The 20180-nt window shown below is 42.1% G+C and overlaps 1 protein-coding gene across 3 annotated transcripts in view; it reads left to right on the forward strand.

Annotated features, from left to right (window-relative positions):
- Positions 1-20180, forward strand: part of FURIN (furin, paired basic amino acid cleaving enzyme) — a 336167-nt gene that overhangs the window by 4544 nt on the left and 311443 nt on the right. The window lies entirely within an intron of this gene.

The following is a 20180-nucleotide window of genomic DNA, read 5'->3' on the forward strand; positions in this document are numbered from 1 at the left end:
ATGCTATCTGTGCCAATGCCTGGCACACTGGTTTGCTGCGCTAGACCCCTTTAATCATTCTATGCTGGTAAATGCAGGTGCTAGTCTGGCACTAATGGCTTTTAGCACCCGTGTTTACTTTTGATCATCAGCCTATAAGTGTTTCCCTATTTCCAGAGATTTATTTATTTAATGCATTTATACCCCAGTTGTAGGCTCAATGTGTCTTACATATAACCATAGGGTAGGCTACAGTTCAGAAAGTATAAATGAACAATGTAATAGTAGGTTATTAAGTGTATAGGTATCATATAAAACAACAGAGATAACAAAAGATATTACAGGGTAATACAAGATAATAAAGTCCATGGATTTTGCTGAAAACAGGAAACATTAAGATTAGGTTGAGTCTGGAAGGTATGCCTTTTTGAACATGGTGGTCTTCAATAATTTTCTGAAATTTTAAATAATTCTGAGTTGATTTTAAGGTTCTGGGTAGTGCATTCCATAGTTGTGTGCCTATGAGGGAGAAAGTTGTGAGTTTAGCTCTTAAGCCTAGGAAGCAGGACATCCTAGGTCAGGCATGGAAGTGTATGGCATCACTTCCACTGAACAGCTAGGCCAGTCCAACAATTATTATTAGGTGGCTATAGCATAATAGCAAAATTAGCTCAAAATTATTCTTCTAATCCAATTGTGATACTCGGCTCTTGAGCAGTAGTTGATAAGAGCTATTCTCAACTGATCTCACCTTAAGCACGCCATCCTCCTTTCCCCCCTAACTGTCCTAGCAGAATTGCAGGGAATATAAAGTAAGGCTATTGCTGTATTGTACATCCAACTTTTGTCCAGCAGCAGGAATACCAGTGTTAACTTGTCTGCCCTTCCTTCATCCTGTGGGAAGGGGTGGACATCATAGACAAAGCTTAGATTGTCAGCCCACTAGGGACAGAGAAAGTATCTGCATGTCATATATGTAAACTGCTTTGATTGTACCCACAGAAAGGTGATCTAGCAAACGCATGACCCTTTACACTTTAGACAGCTTCTGGGCTTGAGAATTAGGCACCCTTTTAAAAATTAGGAATGACATTGTCAGTTTGGTTTATGGGAAGCTGCTTTAAAAAATACACGTAGAGTGTGTGTTTGTTTGTACTTGGATACTGGAGCTACACTTATAGGCAGCAGGAAAGTTGTCCTCAACTAACAAAGTAACTAACTTGTTAGTCTCACTCACACACGCAAGGATTGACTCGGGCTGCACATACTGCAGCGGGACATGTTTATCCACTCCTAGCCTAACTGAGATAATATTTAACCATCTCTCTGACCTCTTGTGCAACTTTCTTCAGATCAGTCACCTTACTTTCAAATTCTTCCTACTTTCTTACTCATCTATATGTTACAACTTTGCCTCGCCCTTCACTACCAATTATAATGTTCTATTGCGTATTGTGTTGCCATTGCAAGTAGTATACCATGCCATATTTTGTATTGTTACTTGAATATTTTTATGCTGTAATTTCCTATTGCTCATGTTTGATCTGTTCTTACTGTACACCGCCTTGAGTGAATTCCTGCAAAAAGGCGGTAAATAAATCCTAATAAATAAAATCGTTCTGAACATGTCGAGTATAGACACACATCCTTGATATCCTATAAAATGCTAATGAAATCGGTGTGTGCTGTTTTGTTATGAATGTCTAAGAACTAAATTGGCACATGTCTCAATCCTTATTTGAGACATGAATGTGAGTGAGTCCGTGCAGTCACAAAAGGGAGAATACCAACACTGTTCAGTTCTGGGTATATGAGATGTTTCTGCAGCTCTAAGTATGGGTTCAGGCACTTTCTTTTTAGCAGGTTCAGATGTTTGCTTTTTTAGCATGCCTGTTTCCCTCCTTGGAGAAGTTTGGTTCAGACCACTGGTAATTAGCACTTGGGCTGAAGGGATCAAGAGCTATAATATACACACTCAGGACACTGATTGGAACTTTTCATCTAGATAGGATCCTAATGCCATATACAGCTACCACAGTGCTGAGAAATGTATATGACCACCTTTTGATGGCTCTCCTTGTGAAGTGTCAGAAACCCTTTAACTGCAAAGGGTGGAAGGAACAGTGGTGTTTGATACGAACATCTGCTTACATAAATTAGCTCTTACAAGCTAGGAAAATTTAGTGACTTTCAAAGTCACTGTCAACGTGTCACTTACATACCGCGATATCTCTTTGCGGATTCACTACAGTTTACATTAGGCGCTAAGTCACTCCGGATTACATACCGTATGAAATAAGAAAATTAACTATCAAACAAGAAACTTTTCAGTTTCCTTTGAAATGTCAAAAGGGAACTCTCCAACCCTAAGTATTGGTGACTATAAAAACAAAGTATCAGGAATAAACATACATATTTATTGATGCATCATATCAAGGATAATAACACATTGATTGTTACCACCATATTAAAACAAGATATGAACCAATCTTGTGGCTCTTGGGTTTTTTTTTTAATTGGTATGTGTTAATGCTTCAGAACAAAGAGAAGGTCCTTACAGCAGGATTGCTCTCTAGAAACTTATTAAAAAAAAAAAAAAAGTGAAAATGTTTCTTTTTTTTTTTCTCCTCAAATTTTTATATTCAGTTTTCATCACTCTTCAATCTTGTGCTGCCCATGGCACCTGTAATATCCATCAGTCTCTCTTCTAATATGAGAAATGGAAAAGTGCCATGTCTCACATGTTTAAATTGAACTCTCAAAAATTAATTCAGGGGAACACGAGGCTGACGTAACTGTGTTACCCATTCAGATTTGACTTGATGGGGTAAAGTATTTGTTTAATGCCTTTTTCCATTACGTAGCTTCCCCACTATTCCAGAACCTGTGGGATAGTTGTGTCCATCAATCAGCAAGGTGAAGATAGAGAACTGAAAACTGAGCTGACGTGTGTTTTGGTGTCCAGTCCAGCATTATCAATATTTTCCATTTCCAGCAGGTGGATGAACACACTTTTCAGTCTCTAATTCTGAGTGATTTACTCCTGGTCCAGTTGGTCAGCTGGTCCACAGTTGAACTGTTCGGGTGATTTGAGTCTGCAGAGTCATATCTGGAAGTCTTCAGGTTCCTGTCTCTGGTGCCCTGTGAATTTACTTCTTCTCTCCCTTCACCTCTTCCCTGTTTGTGGTGGAGCATGCCTTTTTCCAGCACAACAACTTAAAAAAAAAAAAACAAGAAGAAAAGAGTTTTACTGGAGAGCGTGGGACAGAATATCAGTCCTGATTATGTCTAAGAGCTGGTGGTTGGGAGGCGGGACTAGTGGTGGGCAGACTTATACGGTCTGTGCCGGGGTTGGTGGTTAGGCGGCAGGGATAGTGCTGGGCAGACATATACGGTCTGTGCCAGAGCCGGTGGTGGGAGGCAGGACTGGTAGTTGGGAGGCGGGGATAGTGCTGGGCAGACTTATAGGGTCTGTGCCAGAGCTGGTGGTTTGGAGGCGGGGATAGGCCAGCTTGGGACCATGTGGTGCAGCATTTGTGACAGGATGAACAGTGACTCCCATGGAGGCAGTTAAGTATTCCTGCTGTGGGACCCGCCAGCCGGCGTCAGGGCATTGCAGTGCGTGCAAGCCAGGAATCCCATGGGATGTGGAGGAAACGGTTGGCGGTAGCACATCTTCAGATTTGGCATAGAATCCGAATATGCCGGGGACTTTGGGTTCTCCATCAGGGCTGGCGCATGGTTTGATGCAGTGGAATGCTGTGTCATTTTGTCGGGGCCAACTGGCAGTGAGGAACAGCTTCTATCTGATTGCACGTGGAGCACAGCCGCCACTTTACAACCTCAGGGCCCGACAGAGCATTCAGCTGCATCAGGATCTTTTGTTTTCTCTGGATTTTATATTGCTCTTAGACCAGGCCTATTGATTGAAAGAGAGACAGTTGGAGTTGCTGCAAGGTGCTTTATTTTCTTCCCCTACTGCCCCTCCGGCTCCTAAGAGATCTCTTTTAGACCTTCAGGAGTGGGTAGATGAGGTTGTCTCTGCTTTCCCCCTCCTTGGTCTATTCAGAGGAGCCACCATTGAAGGAGTTGCTAGAGGAGGAAGAACTCCCTGAAAGTACTGAGGTGGTTTTATAAAGAGGAGCTCGGTACTCTTATTTCTGAGGTACTGGCAGTGCTTTCCATTGAGGAGCCTTCTGCTTCAGCGTCAGGAGCTCAATCGATCGTGATTAGAGGTCCTTTTAAGACCCTCCCAAATCATTCAGACATTCAGGACCTGATTACAGCAGAATGGGACTCACCAGATGCGGGGCTGAGAGTGGGAAGAGCCATAGCTCACCTCTACCTGTTCTGGAGGAGAAAGAGAAATTGTAGCTTCCCAGGGTGGACTCCCTTGTTAAGATGGTGACCATGAAGACCACCTTGCCAGTGCAAGGGAGTATTGCCCTAAAAGACCTATAGGATGTGAAGCTAGAAGGCTTTGCTGAAACAAGCCTTTGAAGTGGCCTCTCTGGTCCTTCAAGCGACAGTGTGCAGCTTGTTTGTGGCAGGAGCATGCCTGAAGTGGCATCAACAGTCTGCAACATAAGACAGGCACCTTAATGCCCAGCTACAAGCGGGATTGGCATACTCGGTGAATGCTATTTATGACGTGTTATGGGTTACAGCCCACAATATGTCTTTGGCTGGCATGGCACATCAGCAGCTCTGGTTGCGGCATTGATCAGCAGATGCAGCATCAGCCACATCTAGTTTACACTGCCCTTTCGGGGCAAATGACTATTTGGAGAAGATCTCAGTAACTTGGTGAAAGAACTAGGAGAAACTAAGCTTCAGTGGTTGTCGGAGAATAAGCCAAAAGCCTCTGGTCGTCCTTCAGGGGGCTCTTGATCTTGATTTTTTTTGAGACAGCAGACTGTACTGGCCTGGTCAGCAATATGGTCAGAAGTTCTGCTTTCAGGCACGCCAATCTTCCTTTCATGTGGACAGAAAGTCCTCTGTTAGCTATGGTACCCAGTGCCTCCTGAGCTTCGCAATGGTCCATTCTTCTCATTCCTCCTTCAGGAATGTAGGGAGGAGTAGGCCAAAATCTGTGGAGCTTCTGTCCTTTAGAGAGGACAAAGAGGCTCAGTATTCTTCCCTGAAGCTTCTCTATTTAAGTAGAGTCCTCATTAGATATCTGGAAGTCATGAATGAGTTTCGCAAATCAGACAGACTGTGCTTTTTGGTAAACAAGAGACCTGGCCTCATGGCTTCCAAGCTCACAATATCTAGATGACTGAAGGAGACTATTGCATCAGCTTATTTGCTCGCGGGGAAGTGGGCTCTTTAGGCCTTGGAGGCTTATTCTACGAGGCATACAGTGATATCCCGGGCAGAGACTACTTTTCTCTCTTAGGTGGATATTTGCAAGGTGGCAACGTGGTTGAGGTTGCATACGTTTGCCAAACACTACAGGGTGGACATTGCGGTATGCTCAGAAGCAAGTTTTTGGGCTTCAATCATCGGGGTGGCAGTGCCAGGATCCCACCCACTCTAGGGATTACTTTCATACATCCCACAGGTTCTGGAATAGTGGGAAGCTACATAATTGAAGAGTAGCAAATCTCCTGGACAGGATGGTATTCATCCCAGAGTACTGATAGGTCTGGAAGTTCATTTTTCAGTTCTATTGTTACTAATATGTAATTTATCTTAAAATCGGGCATGGTACCGGAAGATTGGAGGGTGGCCAATGTAGCGCAGATTTTTAAAAAATCGTTCCAGAGGAGAGCCGGGAAATTATAGACTGATGAGCCTGATGTTGGTGCCAGGCAAAATGGTAGAGACTATTGTAAAGAACAAAATTACAGCGCATATTCAAAAGCATGGATTAATGAGACAAAGCCAACGTGGATTTAGTGAATGGAAATTTCTTTTCACCAATCTATTACATTTCTTTGAAGGGGTGAACAAACATGTGGATAAAGGTGAATCGGTTGATATTGTGTATCTGGATTTACAAAAGATGTTTGACAAAGTACCTCATGAAAGACTCCATAGGAAACTGGACAGGTCAGGGGATAGGAGGTAGTGTCCTATTGTGGATTAAAAACGGACTAAAAGAAAACAGAGGATAGGGTTAAATGGTCAGTATTCTCAATGGAAAAGGGTAGATAGTGGGGTTCCCCAGGGGTCTGTGCTGGGACCTCTGATTTTTAACATATTTATAAATGATCTAGATTAGACTTTGGCCTACCAGGATTTGGTCTTGACCTGCACCCAGCTCACTTGAAATACAATCTGTTTTATGACCCCCTGGTCCTGTGTACCTGGTCCAGGGAGCTTAGCAGGTGGCCCTGACAGGGTCAAGCCAGGGGTTACAATATCAACCTAAGACCTCCTATTTTCTATACCATCTTATGGCAGTAATATATATTATTTGCCAAATAATGCAGCTTAACATGGGCTTTATTACTGTAATGCATATTTTTTTTAAAATGAGGTTCAAAGCATACAGAGCCACTCATAGCATAAGAATTGCCTACTGGATTAGACCAACAGTTCATCTAGCCCAATATTCTCTTTCCAGTGGCCAGTCCTGATTACAAGTCCTAAAAATTGGCAAGATTCCATACTGCCTAATCCCAAGGATAAGCAGTGGCTTTCCTCAAGTCTACCCTATTAACAGTTGCTAGTTAGTCTCCCAGATAAAACCCTGCTACGAGTGGTCCACTATGACTTCTAGTTATTATAATATGTGCTTGCCCACCAGATTCAAGTTGATTTCACTACTGTAGCCTGCCACACTCTGCCATGTGGCCTCCAACATAGTTAATATGAAATGGTAGCTGTTCCTTCTGGCAACCCCAGTGCTCACTGTTCCACAAACCTAGCATAGTGTCATTAGGCCTTGCTTTCTCCTATCCCCCAGATGTGTTTTTTTTTATTATTACATTGAAAACTTACCACCTGCATTGTTCATTGATTAGTTAATACCACCTCAGGAGCTAATGCTGACTCTTCCTGACTAGTGGCCTGCCAAATGTGAACCAGTGCTTCTGTAGATGCTGTCCGAGGAGCCTACCAGTTAAAACAAGTGGAAAAAAAAATTAAAACCCTCCTACATACCTGTTTGGAAAAACAGAAAGCTAATTCTAGACCATCCCCACCCCTACCCCCCAGCACTTAGTTTCATGGGAGTGAGTTGCCTGATAAATGAAATGCAATATTTTACCCGTTAGTGGTCTTAATTGACTACCACATGGAGTGCCCTCCCGCGGGGAGGTGGTGGAGCTGAAAATGGTAATGGAATTCAAATGTGCATGGGAGAAACAGAAAGGAATCTTGTTTAGAAGGAATGGATCCATGGAATTTTAGCGGAGATTTGGTGGCAACGCCGGTAATTGGGAAGCAAAACTAGTGCTCGACAGACTTCTATGGTCTGCGCCCAGATTTTAACTGAATAGATGTGGATGGGCTGGAGTGTAAATTTTAAGGGGCTTCGACTTTAGCTTCAGAACTTTTAGTACAAGAAGAGTGCTGGGCAGACTTCTACGGTCTGTGCCCTGAGAAATAGCATGGACAGATCAAACTCGGGTGTACATATAAAGTATCACATACCATGTAAAATGAGTTTATCTTGTTGGGTAGACTGGATGAACCATTCAGGTCTGTATGTGCTGTCATTTACTATGTTACCACGTGGGTGTGGAAACCTTCTGAGGGCACTCCTTTTATTATTTTTTTTTCTCCTGGTTTTGTTTAGTAATAGTATAGTGATTTTTTGTATTTTCTTTGTTTTGAGTGTTTGGGTCTAGTGGGGACAGAAGGGAGATAGATCCCTGATCTCTCCTGCCCCAACACTTTTTTTTTTTTGTAAATCTGTTTATTCACAAGCAGTATCTTAACAAAACAGAGAGAAAATCGTCACAGAGCAAAAGCACAAACATCCATGCTGCATAACATAGTAGATGACGGCAGAAAAAGACCTGCATGGTCCATCCAGTCTGCCCAACAAGATAAACTCAATAACAGACTGATACCTCAAATAATACATATCAAGAGCTACAGCTGAAATTTGGAAAACTGCTTGTCATTTTCTATATATAAAACAAACCAATGGATATCCCCAACTTCCCCCCCCCCCCCCAATCTGTCTGGGTGTCATGATACTAAAAGTTAAGAGGATACTGCAGAATTGGAACCAGAGTCTCCAGGCATCGCTTCTAGCACCCTCGCACAACTGTTCCAGACACGCTTGTACTTCCGAGGAGGTCTTTGTGGCCTAGCCAAAAGTCGTTTATATTCCCACTCAGCCATCTGTTTCATACTGCCATACCACTATTGCACGTGTGGGACCGACTGGGCAGCTATCACCTTCTTGGCCAAGACCAAACTCAGCAAAACAAATCTGCATTGGGAGTCATTAAACCCTTGTTGTAAGTCCGCATCTGAGCCCATAAGCAATACCCCATAGGACCACACAGGGGTGGTATCTAAAACATTCTCCATCATCGTTAGAACCCCAAGCCAGAACCCCCGGAGCAAGTTACATTCCAGAAAGCTATGTACCAGGGAGTCCCTACTCCGCCTACATTTAACACATTGATCAGAATCCCAGAGACCCATGTTCTTGCCTTTGCTTCTGGTAATGTATGCGTTGTGTAAGATCTCGTATTGAATTTCCTGCAGTCCTATGCTAGGGGTCACCCACACAGCCAACCTAAAACACCTGGATAGCTCGCGTTGCGAAACCTCTTTCACCAAACATGTACTCCATTCTGTCGCCAGCAATACAAAAAAGGGGGAGGGCCTATATTCTTTGACCAGCTTATACCATAGGGAAAGCTTGTTTTGTGTGGCAGGAACCTGCATGAAGGCCCTATCTAGAGCAGTGAAACCAATACAAGCTTTCCCTATGGAGGTTCACTTATATGTAGACATTTAGGGTGACTGGCCCTAAACTGTGAAATTTTGTTCCCTTGGAGCTATGACTCGTACTGTTCTGTATTAAGGTATGGCTCTATAAGTAGGTCTTTAACTTTAGAAAATAGTACTCAATGTTTTACAATAGGGGTTTATGAGGGGTATAGTATGGAAAATGATAATTCAGATTTTTCTATACATTTTTATTATCTGTAACGATGTATGGGTGGAAAATAATATCTTGAATGGGATTATAAGGAGGGGTGGAGGAAAGAAGGGTAAAAGGGCTTTTTGTTAGGAATTATTTTGTTTGTAAATCCCCCTCAAGCTGATTGGTGAGGCGAGTTATCAACTATTTATTGATTTATTTATTGTTACATTTGTACCCTGCGCTTTCCCACTCATGGCAGGCTCAATGCGGCGGGCAATGGAGGGTTAAATGACTTGCCCAGAGTCACATGGTAGAGTAAGTTGTTCAAAATGGCATCTTTTGACACCCCTAGTAATGGTCTCTCTGTACTAACTCTGGGGAGTCAGGCTGCCATATATGATGTCCTCAAATTAACTCGCCTTCTGTCACATTCTTACCTATGAACATTTTTTTTCAGTCTGTTCTTTGCCTTGCATTTTTCTGTTGGTTTATTTATAGCATATTGCCAATGTTAGTGCATTCTTGAAATGGCACTCTTTTTTATGATCTGTAGATTGCAGTATGAAATGGATCATTGTAGCCTAGTGAATGATGGCAGAAAATAGCCAGTTGACCCCATCCAGTCTACCCAGTCAGCACTGTCCTTAGGGATGTATCCCAGCTTCCAGTCATAGCAGGTTTCTGTTGGAAATATCAGTCACCTTCTGGAAAAGCTTAGCATCGTCTTCCTTAGTGTTCTAAATAACATAAAAGAGCCGCTATATACTTTCACCCAGGACTTTTCGTCCCTTCCCAGTGTCATCCAAAAGCAGCTGCTGTGTGAACATCTGCCCCCCCCCCCCCCCCCAGTGCTTCTTGTTCAGCAGTTAGCGGTACTAGAGTGGCTGTTACTGGAGGAGAGAAGCACTTCAACCACTGAAACTCTGCATGACTTTAGGAATGTCACCTTCCGTTGCCTCAGCTGTAGCTAGATTATTTCCGTGTCCAAAACAGCTTACAAATGTAGGTCCCCTGTGTAGCCTGGTTATGTGAGCGTCAGCATCTTCCGGAGGACCTCCTAATACGGTGGTTTGTTTGTTTTGGCTTTATTGGGACTTTTTAACCGCCTTTGTGAAGAGATTCATTCAAGGCGTTGTACAGCAGGTACAGTTTAACATAAAACTTAGTTTTGTTAGAAGCATAACAATACTAAAATGACCGAATATAAACATAAATATAGTAAATGAGATCAATTTGAAAATGGCAAATTGAAAGCTAATTATTTATTTTTTGTTACATTTGTACCCCGCGCTTTCCCACTCATAACAGGTTCAATGCGGCTTACATATTATATACAGGTACTTATCTGTACCTGGGGCAATGGAGGGTTAAGTGACTTGCCCAGAGTCACAAGGAGCTGCCTGTGCCTGCAGTGGGAATCGAACCCAGTTCCCCAGGACCAAAGTCCACCACTCTAACCACTAGGCCACTCCTCCGCTCGGCCTACCATGAAACAGTATAAAAATATACACATTTAACAGCACTAAATTCAAATAATAGAGGTATAATACAATGTCAGCATAATACGAATGAAACACCTAATAAGCACACATTAGAACATTCAAATAACATAGATATGATGCTTTTTCTGCAATACAGCTTAACGTGTTGTAGCTGAGGGGCCAAGTGCAGATATGTAGATGGGGACAAGATGGATAGTACAGAGTCAGTTGGGATAAGAACCATATTTTTGCAAATATAACCTGTGGGTTATGCAAGTTTTTACTTACCATGACTACCTACTGTGAGTTAAACAAAGATGCGGGTTATACAAGTCATTACATTTAAAGGTCACTGAAGAGGAGGCAATACATATATACACACACAACTCCCGAAATGATTACAAGAAGCGTTTAATAAAGTCCCCATGGATACCGGATGAACATCCTTATTTACTTTCCTCGCTCTAAAAAAAAATTATGAAAAGACTCAGATTATTAGATTTTTTTTTTCTTTCTTTCTTTCCAAGCAGCTCAGTCTTTTTTTACTTCTTCGTTATTTTCAAGTTTGGAAATATATAAAAACTCATTTATTCCAGAAATCTGTTTTGCAATTTTATAACTAGTATGGATTAGCTTATGTAAGACTTTTTTGAAATGTGCATGTAAACCTTGCTGATTATTGCTTGTAATTCCTGGAAATGTCCAGTTTCTTGTATACTGGGATCAGCTTTTGAACTGTGAGGTGTTAGCGAAATATAAATTACATTGTTAGTTATTTTATAAGGAGACATTGAACAGATCTATAGCAAAAAAGCTTCCAAATGGTCAGCATAAAACAGTTCTTATTAAAAGACAGAAGTTTATAGCATCCGTACTTCCTAGTGTCTCAAACATTATCTTATTCATCGCTAGAAGGAAAACCTTCAAAGTCGTTTCATTGTCATCAGTGTAAATGGGCAGCTGTAGATTTTATGATAAACTTTTCTTTCATGCTCTTCCTGCAGCCCAGCATTGTTGACATGCCTCGTCCACCCACGCCCACATGCTGATGTCAACTCAAAAGAACTGAGCATGCGCAGGGAATACAGGGGTGCGGGCTATACAAAACCTTTTTTACTTGGTTCCTTTTTTTCCACGGGTTATTCATGAAAATACAGTAGATGGTTAGCTAAACTCATGGCAAGTTCTTATACAGTTAAACCAGTTCCTTATATCATGTTTAAGTTTATTTATTTGCAGTATTTGTATCCCCCATTTTCCCACACACTAGCAGGCTCAATGTGGCTTACAAGACACCGTATTGGGTCGATGTTAAACAAATACAATCAGAAATAGGGTAAGGGAAGGTAGAGGTAGATGGGAACAATAAATGACAAAGGAAATAAGAAATAACATTGTCTTTTAAATCAGTGCAGGGTTGAGGCAGCTAGGCAGATTCAGAAGGGTAGGCCTTACAAAACAAATAGGTCTTTAAAGTTTGCCGGAATTCTAGATGGTCATGTATCACTTTCACTCTTTTTGGTAATGAATTCCACATTTGAGTACTTAAGTAGGTGAAATTGGACGCGTAGGATGATTTATATTTAAGACCAATGCAAGTTAATGTGAAGCAAGCTAGTCCAGGTGCAGAGTGGTGTATAAGTCAGTCACCCTATGTATTAAAGGCTTGGGACAAGAGCCATGTATCACCTGCTTCCTGAAGTAGAGGCAGTCTCGAGTTAGATGTAGCCCCTCTGGAAGTAAGTTCCAGAGCATGGGGCTTCTCCTGAGAAGGCTCGCTGGCGGGTATCACATCATACAATTTCTTTTGATGAGGGTACAGATAGTGATGCTCCTTGAGAGGATCTTAAAGGTTTCAAAGGTGTGTGAAGGGCTAAATTTAATCTTTAAGTACACTGGCCCATTTTGTCTGAGGACCTTGAAAATCAAATACAGTGTTTTTAAATTTATTCCTGTCAGGTACTGGTAGCCAAGGTACCAAGAATTATCAACAATATACAAAACATTTCAAACAACAATGCAAATATATAAAATAACAAGATTACAACCTTCTAAATAAAATAAAGCACCCTAAAATCATTAACCCATCTATGCACTGTGTCCAAACTTTGTTCTTCATTGTGGCAGTTCCAACACCTCGAGTTTGAATAGGGTGCTTTGAACATGTACCATTGAGCCATCTGCCACCTCTTCATTTTTTTTCAGCTAAGGATCCTTTTGTGCTTGTCCTGAGCCATATTAAATGTGACACACAACTTGGCTTACATGGTTTGTATCATGGAAACATTCATAATGCTTTTCATCTGAGAAACCTCCCACTCGATCCAAGGGGGTTACAGAAAAGAAGTCTATCGGGTGATTCATGGAGAGCCTCCGAGAGGGAAAACTATAAAATGTGGAAAGGGTCCTCGCAAAACCATTGCATTGAAAGAAACCATTTTTCCACGGAGCTTAACACTGCCTGACACAGTAACATGAACTTCCACATCTTAGTTGGATCTGTTGTGAAAACCAAGAGTCTGTGGTTTGCCTGGATTTGAGACTGCATGAATCAGAGTCTGTAGGGAGGCAAAAGGTTTTAGTGTTTTTGTGCTGTAAAATTTAACAGGGATTAAGTATCTATTTTAATTGCTTCCAGATATCAAATATGTTGGTGCCTACCTTGGGCAATGACAGACTGTAGTCTGGAATGTAGAAAGCATTTTCCAGAATGTACTGTCTTTAAGCTGCTGAAAGTCAGTGTCAATATTCTTATTAATTGCTATTTCCCCTAAAATAAGGGTTCAATGTGATAAAAATTAACCTAAATTGATGATAACACAATTGACATAGTATTATTATTATTATTACTATAATTATTATTATATTTGTACCCCGCACTTTCCCACACAATGCAGGCTCAATGTGGCTTACATAGTAATACAAAGTTAATAGAATTTTAATAAAACAGTAGTAAAACAATGTAAAGTTGGGCTTAGTAGTGTATGATAAGTTGAGCTAGATAATATATGACTAGGATAAAAGAGGGTAGATAGGATAGTGTAATTTGGGAGAAAGGGTAAGGAGGGATAAAATTAAGGAGAGATGGAAAGAGAAGGATGGGAGGTTGGTATTTAAGTCAGAACAGAATTGGGGGTGGAAGTTGGCGAGATTAGGTTGGGGCATTTGGGTAGGCTTGCTTAACGAGATAAGCTTTCAGCATTTTTCTAAAGGGCAAGAAGACGTTTATTAATCGGATTGGTCTGGGTATAGCGTTCCAAAGCTGGCTGCCCAAAAAGGAGAAACTGGATGCGTAGTAGGTCTTGTACTTAATTTCTCTACAATTGGGAAGGTGTAGGTTAAGATAAGTTTGTGAAGAAATAGATCTGTTTCTAGCAGGGAGGTCGATCAATTCATTCATGTAGCCAGGGGATTCACCGTGGATGATCTTGTGGGTCATTGTGTTGATCTTAAAATTTATTCTTTCTTTGTTGGGGAGCCAGTGAAGCTTTGCTCGAAGAGGTGATGCACTTTCGAATTTTGATTTGCCAAAAATAAGTCTGGCAGCCGTGTTTTGGGCAGTTTGGAGTCTCTTCAGTATTTGGGTTTTGCATCCTAAAAAGATACTGTTGCAGTAAATGATTAATAACAAATGTAGTAGCTAGTAACAATGTTCAAAAAAAGTTTTCAACTGTTTATGGAATTTCAAGTAGTTCTCCTCAATTCTAATAGTCAATGGAAGGGAATTCCATAGTGGTACTATGACAACTGCAAAAATGGTATTAAGTATCCTGAAAAACCGTATTCTACCATAAGACAAAGGACAGTTGTTTAAGCAGCCTAGGAGAAAGATCAAAAAGGGATTTTGAAATCAAACTAATCAATAAGTGCGAAGGGGAGCAATAAATAAACCAAATACTTCAAATGTTCAGTTATCGGTAGCCAGTGTAATGTTTTCATATAGCTCGAAACACTAGTAAATCTATTCACTTTGAAAATTAATCTCGTAGCAGTTTTTTTGTACGAGTTGAAGCTTCTTTAGATATTTAGAACCGAGCTCCAAATACAATACATTTCAATAATCAAGGTGGGGTAATATCATCTGAACCAGAAGAGCAAATGTGAAAAATGTTTGTGTCAACTTCAATTGCCTCAGCTTAAAAAAAAAAAGTCATCTTCCATAAATGGTTAGTTAACCTGAGAACCATAAGACAACGAGGAGTCCAGAATCACTCCCAATACCTGATTCAATAGGTAAGGTCTTATCAGCCAATCTAATAGTAGAAGGTATAATTTCTTCTGGTCTCTTAAACCACAAGATCTTAGTCTTACTAGAGTCCATTTCTGAATTCTGGATATCTCCAAAGTAATGATATTTGACAGTTCAGAGATTTTAAGAGGAACTGGTAGAAGAAATAAAATATTGTCTGCATGAGATAACAGCGTCTCTCCGGTATTTAACCTAAGTTGTCTTAATGATGTCATAAAAAAAATTGAACAATCTCAGAGACAAAGGCAATCCCCGAGGGACTCCCTATTCAGGTGACCAGTATCTAGAGAACAGATAAAGTGAGGCTATTCAGAAGGCTTTTTATGGGTTAGGGAAGGTAATAAGCCTGTATCAGAGGTAAGCAGGGCCACTGAGGGGGGGGGGGGGGGCAAAATTCTCCAGGGCCTGAACTCCAAGGGGGGCCTGCCTGATGCTGGCTTGGGTTGGCTCAGATGGTCTCTCCTGCTCCTGTGTGCCGCAGTGCTGGGTTAACGTGTTATTGCGTTAACTCTGCTCTGCTGGCCAGTCCAGCCACAGGTCCTCCTTCCTGCCATGTCCCATCTCCTGTGTTGAAGTGCTTCCTGTTTGGATGTTGCAGGAAGAAAGACTGAGCAGGAGGAGACAGGCAAGTTAGCAGTCCCGGGGGGAGTGCCCAGGAGGCACACATAGGCCTGGGTGGGACAAGCATGGGATTGTTTGCCCCGGGCCTGGCTTTGTTTCTTGGCGGTCCTGGAGGTGGGCACCCACAGACCTTGAAGGCCACAACCCAGCTGGATTTTCAAGATTTCTACAATGAATATCCATGAGATTGATTTAACATGTACTGCTTCCATTGTATGCAAATAGATCTCGTGCATATTTATTGTGAAATCTTGAAAAACTGACTAGGTTGTGGCCCTTGGACCATGGTTGCCCACCCCTGGCCTATATGGTCACAACAGTTTTTTAAATCTCCTTCTGGAGGAGGAATTTGCTACAGTTTTCTTCCTCTTCTCCAAAGCGTTTGTCAACAGAATGCTTGAAGCTAATTTGAGATTTGCAAGACATGGATAGAAATAAGGCTGATGTAGTAACAGAGAGAGAGAGAGAGAGGCTTACGCTGGTTCGGTGTACAATTTTAGCACTATTACACAAAGGAGTTTAGTACAGATGACTGTGTAGACACCAGTGGGCTACTCATTTAAATTCAGTGGTAATGAAGTTGTTAGCTCTTAAACCCAGATGCATAGAAGTGCGCACACAACTTGAAGGCTTAATACCTGGTTTTCTAACTCTGGGGATTTAGCTAGTACTCTTAGGTGGATCAAAAGGTTAGCTTGTTTTTCTGCGGTTAGCATTAATGAGGGCCATTTTGTTTCTCTTGTGATAGAATGACTTACCTGCAATGTTTGAGGAAACATACTTTGGGGGGGGGGGGGGGGGAAGAGGCAGGAATCTAAGATGCTGAGATGATCATGTAGCCAGGTGTGGGGCTAAAAGGAAGTTGCAGTGGCGTAGCCAAGGTTGGGCCCACGCCTACCCACTTTGGGCTCAGGCCCACCCAGTAGCAGCACACCTATGATGTGGCTGGCAAGGATCCCCAAGCCCCACCAGCTGAAAACTCCCAACAACTGTCCCTCCTGCATGCCTTGTAAATAACATCTTTGCCTGCAGCGACTGACACATACTGCTCACACTGGCCCCCCCATAGCCTTCCCTCTGATGTATTCCCGCCTATGCAGAAACAGGAAGATGCATCAGAGGGAAGGCTGTGGGGTCAACATGAGCAGTGTGTATTAGTTGCTGCTTGCTGACAGTGAAAATCTGCTACTTAAAAGGTATGTGTGGGGAGATGGGATGTTTGAGAGACCATATAGCATGCAGACGAGAGAGGAGAGACCAAATCACTTGTGGGACAAGGCAGAGTTCTTCTGCCCACCCATTTTGGACCCAGGCCCACACAAAATTGGGTGTCTGGCTATGCTCCTGGGAAGTTGTTGCAGCTGTGAAATGAAGGGTAAAGCATGCAACTCCTGTCATTTAGGCAATACTATAGCAATAATGTTTATGTTCACAATAGCACCCTAGACACATATGCAGGCAACGTGTATATATGCAGTTCCATCAGTTGCCAATACAGTTGTGAAAAAAACCATTGAGTCTGCTGCTAATGCATGTCCATCTGTGCATGTTTCTGTGGTGATCAGTGCGCTCTCTCATGTTTTGTGCACATCATTGACATAAGATTTGGTAACAACGTTAGGTGCAAAAAACCTGTTTCTTTTACACAAGTATTAGGAAGGGGGGGGGGGCTGAATTTCAGCATATGGCCCTAAAGTATACCTTATTACATCAGTTTCTGAGTGGGTGGAGCTGCACAGATAGCCACAACAAATATTTGTTCTGTGAAGTAATACCACTGTAGATCTTTGTCCTTTTTGAAATGCACTGTGAACCGTATGCGGTAAGTGGAAGTGGCATTCGAAGTTAGATGCTGGCACTCAACCCGGAGCACCCTTTATAGAGTAGAGCAGATTCTCGCAGAGGACTTATTCCTGGTGTAAATCCTGTCACGCAGGTTTAGCTCGTAACCATGGTATTCTACAACACTGTGCTTAAGTGTTTGGAATGCCCCTGATCCGCTCATGCCTCCTTCATGGTCACCACTGGGAGCGCAGCGTAATAGCGTGTAGACGGATGTGCATGTCGATCCAAACTATTGCCAGTTAACATCAATTTACCTCAATAATTGGTTGTTAGTACCTAGTTGTTTAGTTTACGTATGTATTTGGGCTCCTTGCCCTAATGTGGGCAACCTGTTTAGAATTGGTGGGGGGTGAATTATTTGGGACACACAAATCAGATGCTGGGTTCATACTGGCGTCTCGGTACTGCAAAACACTCCTGTAAAATGTGTGATGGAACTTGACCTGTTTAGCCATTTATCATTGAGTACTTGGGGTCTACTGCTGCGCCACGTAACTTGATTATAAGAATTTGATTGTAGCAAGGTTTCCAGCAAGTGATTTCGGTATTTGATAGCAATGAGTTGTGTGTACACAGCTGGTCTGCTTTTGTTAGATAAAAATCCACTGCTGAAGCTCCAGGGTAACTTTGACTTTCTGCACTAAAAGACAGTAAGCTGCTTTGTGACTTTTAAATTTAATATAACACCGTACTTACGATACTGCAGGCAGTTCTTCATTTTGGAAGTCTGCAAATTAAAGTATTGAAGGAACAGAAGGTTTCTCTTTCCAGCTGCTCAAATACCCTTTTTATTCTTCACAGCCCAAAACGTATTGGGAGAAAAAATGTACAAGTTAGCAGTCAAGAATATCTGTCTGGAAGCAAAATAAGTGCCTAGAAATTTAATAGAATGGGTCCAAATGTTGCTTGCCCCCCCCCCCCCCTCCCGAAATAGTCTTTTACTGAGGTGCACAAGCTGATTTTTAGTGTGAGCCAAAAATTCTAGCACACCTTAGTAAAAGACCCCCTTGGTTACCTAAAAATTGTCCCAATACACTTCATTGGGAGAAGCTGTTCAGCTTCTGCAGCATAGAAACTGATACACTGAAACCTAGTATTTAGGGTCTTTGAAACTGCCTCTGCCTTTTTCTGTACTATTACTTATCACTTCTATAGTGCTACAAGGCATACGCAGCACTGTACACCATACACGAAAAGACAGTCCCTGCTCAAAGAGCTTACAATCTAAATAGGACAAGGAAATAGAACAACTAAGGGAATTAAAGAGGAGGGAGTAAAAGGGTACAGGGCAAGTGAGTAGAGTTTAGGAGTCAAAAGCAGTGGTAAAGAGGTGGGCTTTTAGCCTGGATTTGAAAACGGCCAAAGACGGGGCTAGACGTACAAGCCTCGGAAGTCTGTTCCAGGCATGAGGTGCAGCGAGATAAAAGGAACAGAGTCTGGAATTAGCAGTAGAGGAGAAGGGGACAGACGAGAGATTTATCCACAGAACGGAGTACCCGAGGGGGGGGCGTAGGGAGAGACAAGAGTGGAGAGGTACTGGGGAGCGGTAGAGCGAATGCACTTATAGGTCAGTAAGGGAAGTTTGAATTGAATGCGGAAATGGATAGGGAGCCAGTGAAGCGACTTGAGGAGAGGGCTAATGTGAGCATAGCGACTCTGGTGGAAAATGAGTCGTGCAGCAGAGTACTCAGGCAGCCAGACACATAGCCTACACACAAAGCACAAAGGGATTAGAAATAAATCCATGGGGCTTGTTCAGTATGCTTTTCTTACCATGCAAAGCTTCCATATCCCTTAACTCTGCTGGGCTGGCTCTGCTATACGTACTGCAAACTTGTGGTGAAACATGGCAACACCTATTGCCTTGTTTATAGTAATAGTTTGGTTTCATTTTATTCTTTTTCATAGCATTTGGGGTGGGGGGGGGGGCAGACAGTCATTTTGAGATTTTCCTTTTTTTTGTGACTTGGGCTTTGGACATCCTGCGCATTAGCTCTTGTCACTGATAAACTGAAATTGCAACTTTTTAAATTGCTTTTCAAATTCCTGAAGCACTTTTTGTGGCATTATGATGGTGGTGTCGGGGACAGTATTATGCATACTAGTATCTGACGTTGAAATAAGATCTCATTTGTGGTTCTCTTTTGGCTGATTGTCTTTTCTGGTATGTCATGGTGGTTCTGATACTTATTGAACATATATGAGAGAGACACATGAATAATCTATAGTTTTACAGACACTTATATCACCCCCTTTACCTCTTCCCCGCCCCCCTTCTTTTATGCATTAGACCAGATGCCGCTCCTTTAAGCTTAAATCACATCTTTGGAAAACTAGTGTTGCCAACTGGATCCAGATTAGCCTGACAGGCTTAATCGACTTCTGGGTTTACCTCATTGCATACAGGGACTTGTAGTTCTAATTTCCCTTTGCATTCCATTTCACCTTTAAGGACCAGATTAATTTGGTCATTAAGGCCTCTTTTTTGTTCGCTCTTCATAGAATTCGATCCAACCACTTCCTTTGTTCTCTTCCCGCCAACCGGTCGCTCAGCCTAGTTATCACTCATATTGCTTATTGTAATTCTCTCTATGCAGGTCTTCCTTTTTTCTCCCTCAAATGGTTCCAGCTCATTCAAGACCCTTTGATCATGTCGCACCATTTCTTTGTACAGAGCACTGGTTGCCGTTCTCTACTCAAATTCAACATAAGCTCTGTATCTTTTGTTTTTAAATTTCACCTTCCATCATCCCCAGATTATCGCTAGTAAAAAAGGCCCGTTTCTGACACAAATGAAACGGGCACTAGCAAGGTTTTGCTCGGAGTGTGTATATTTGAAAGAGTGTGTGTGAGAGTGACTGTGTGAGAGAGAGTGAATGTGACTGGGTGCGAGTGTGTCTGTGAGAGAGAGAGTGTGTGTGTGAGCATGAGTGTGTGCCAGGGCCCC

The sequence above is a fragment of the Microcaecilia unicolor genome, chromosome 1 (assembly GCF_901765095.1).
Source record: "Microcaecilia unicolor chromosome 1, aMicUni1.1, whole genome shotgun sequence".
NCBI classification, from domain to species: domain Eukaryota; kingdom Metazoa; phylum Chordata; class Amphibia; order Gymnophiona; family Siphonopidae; genus Microcaecilia; species Microcaecilia unicolor.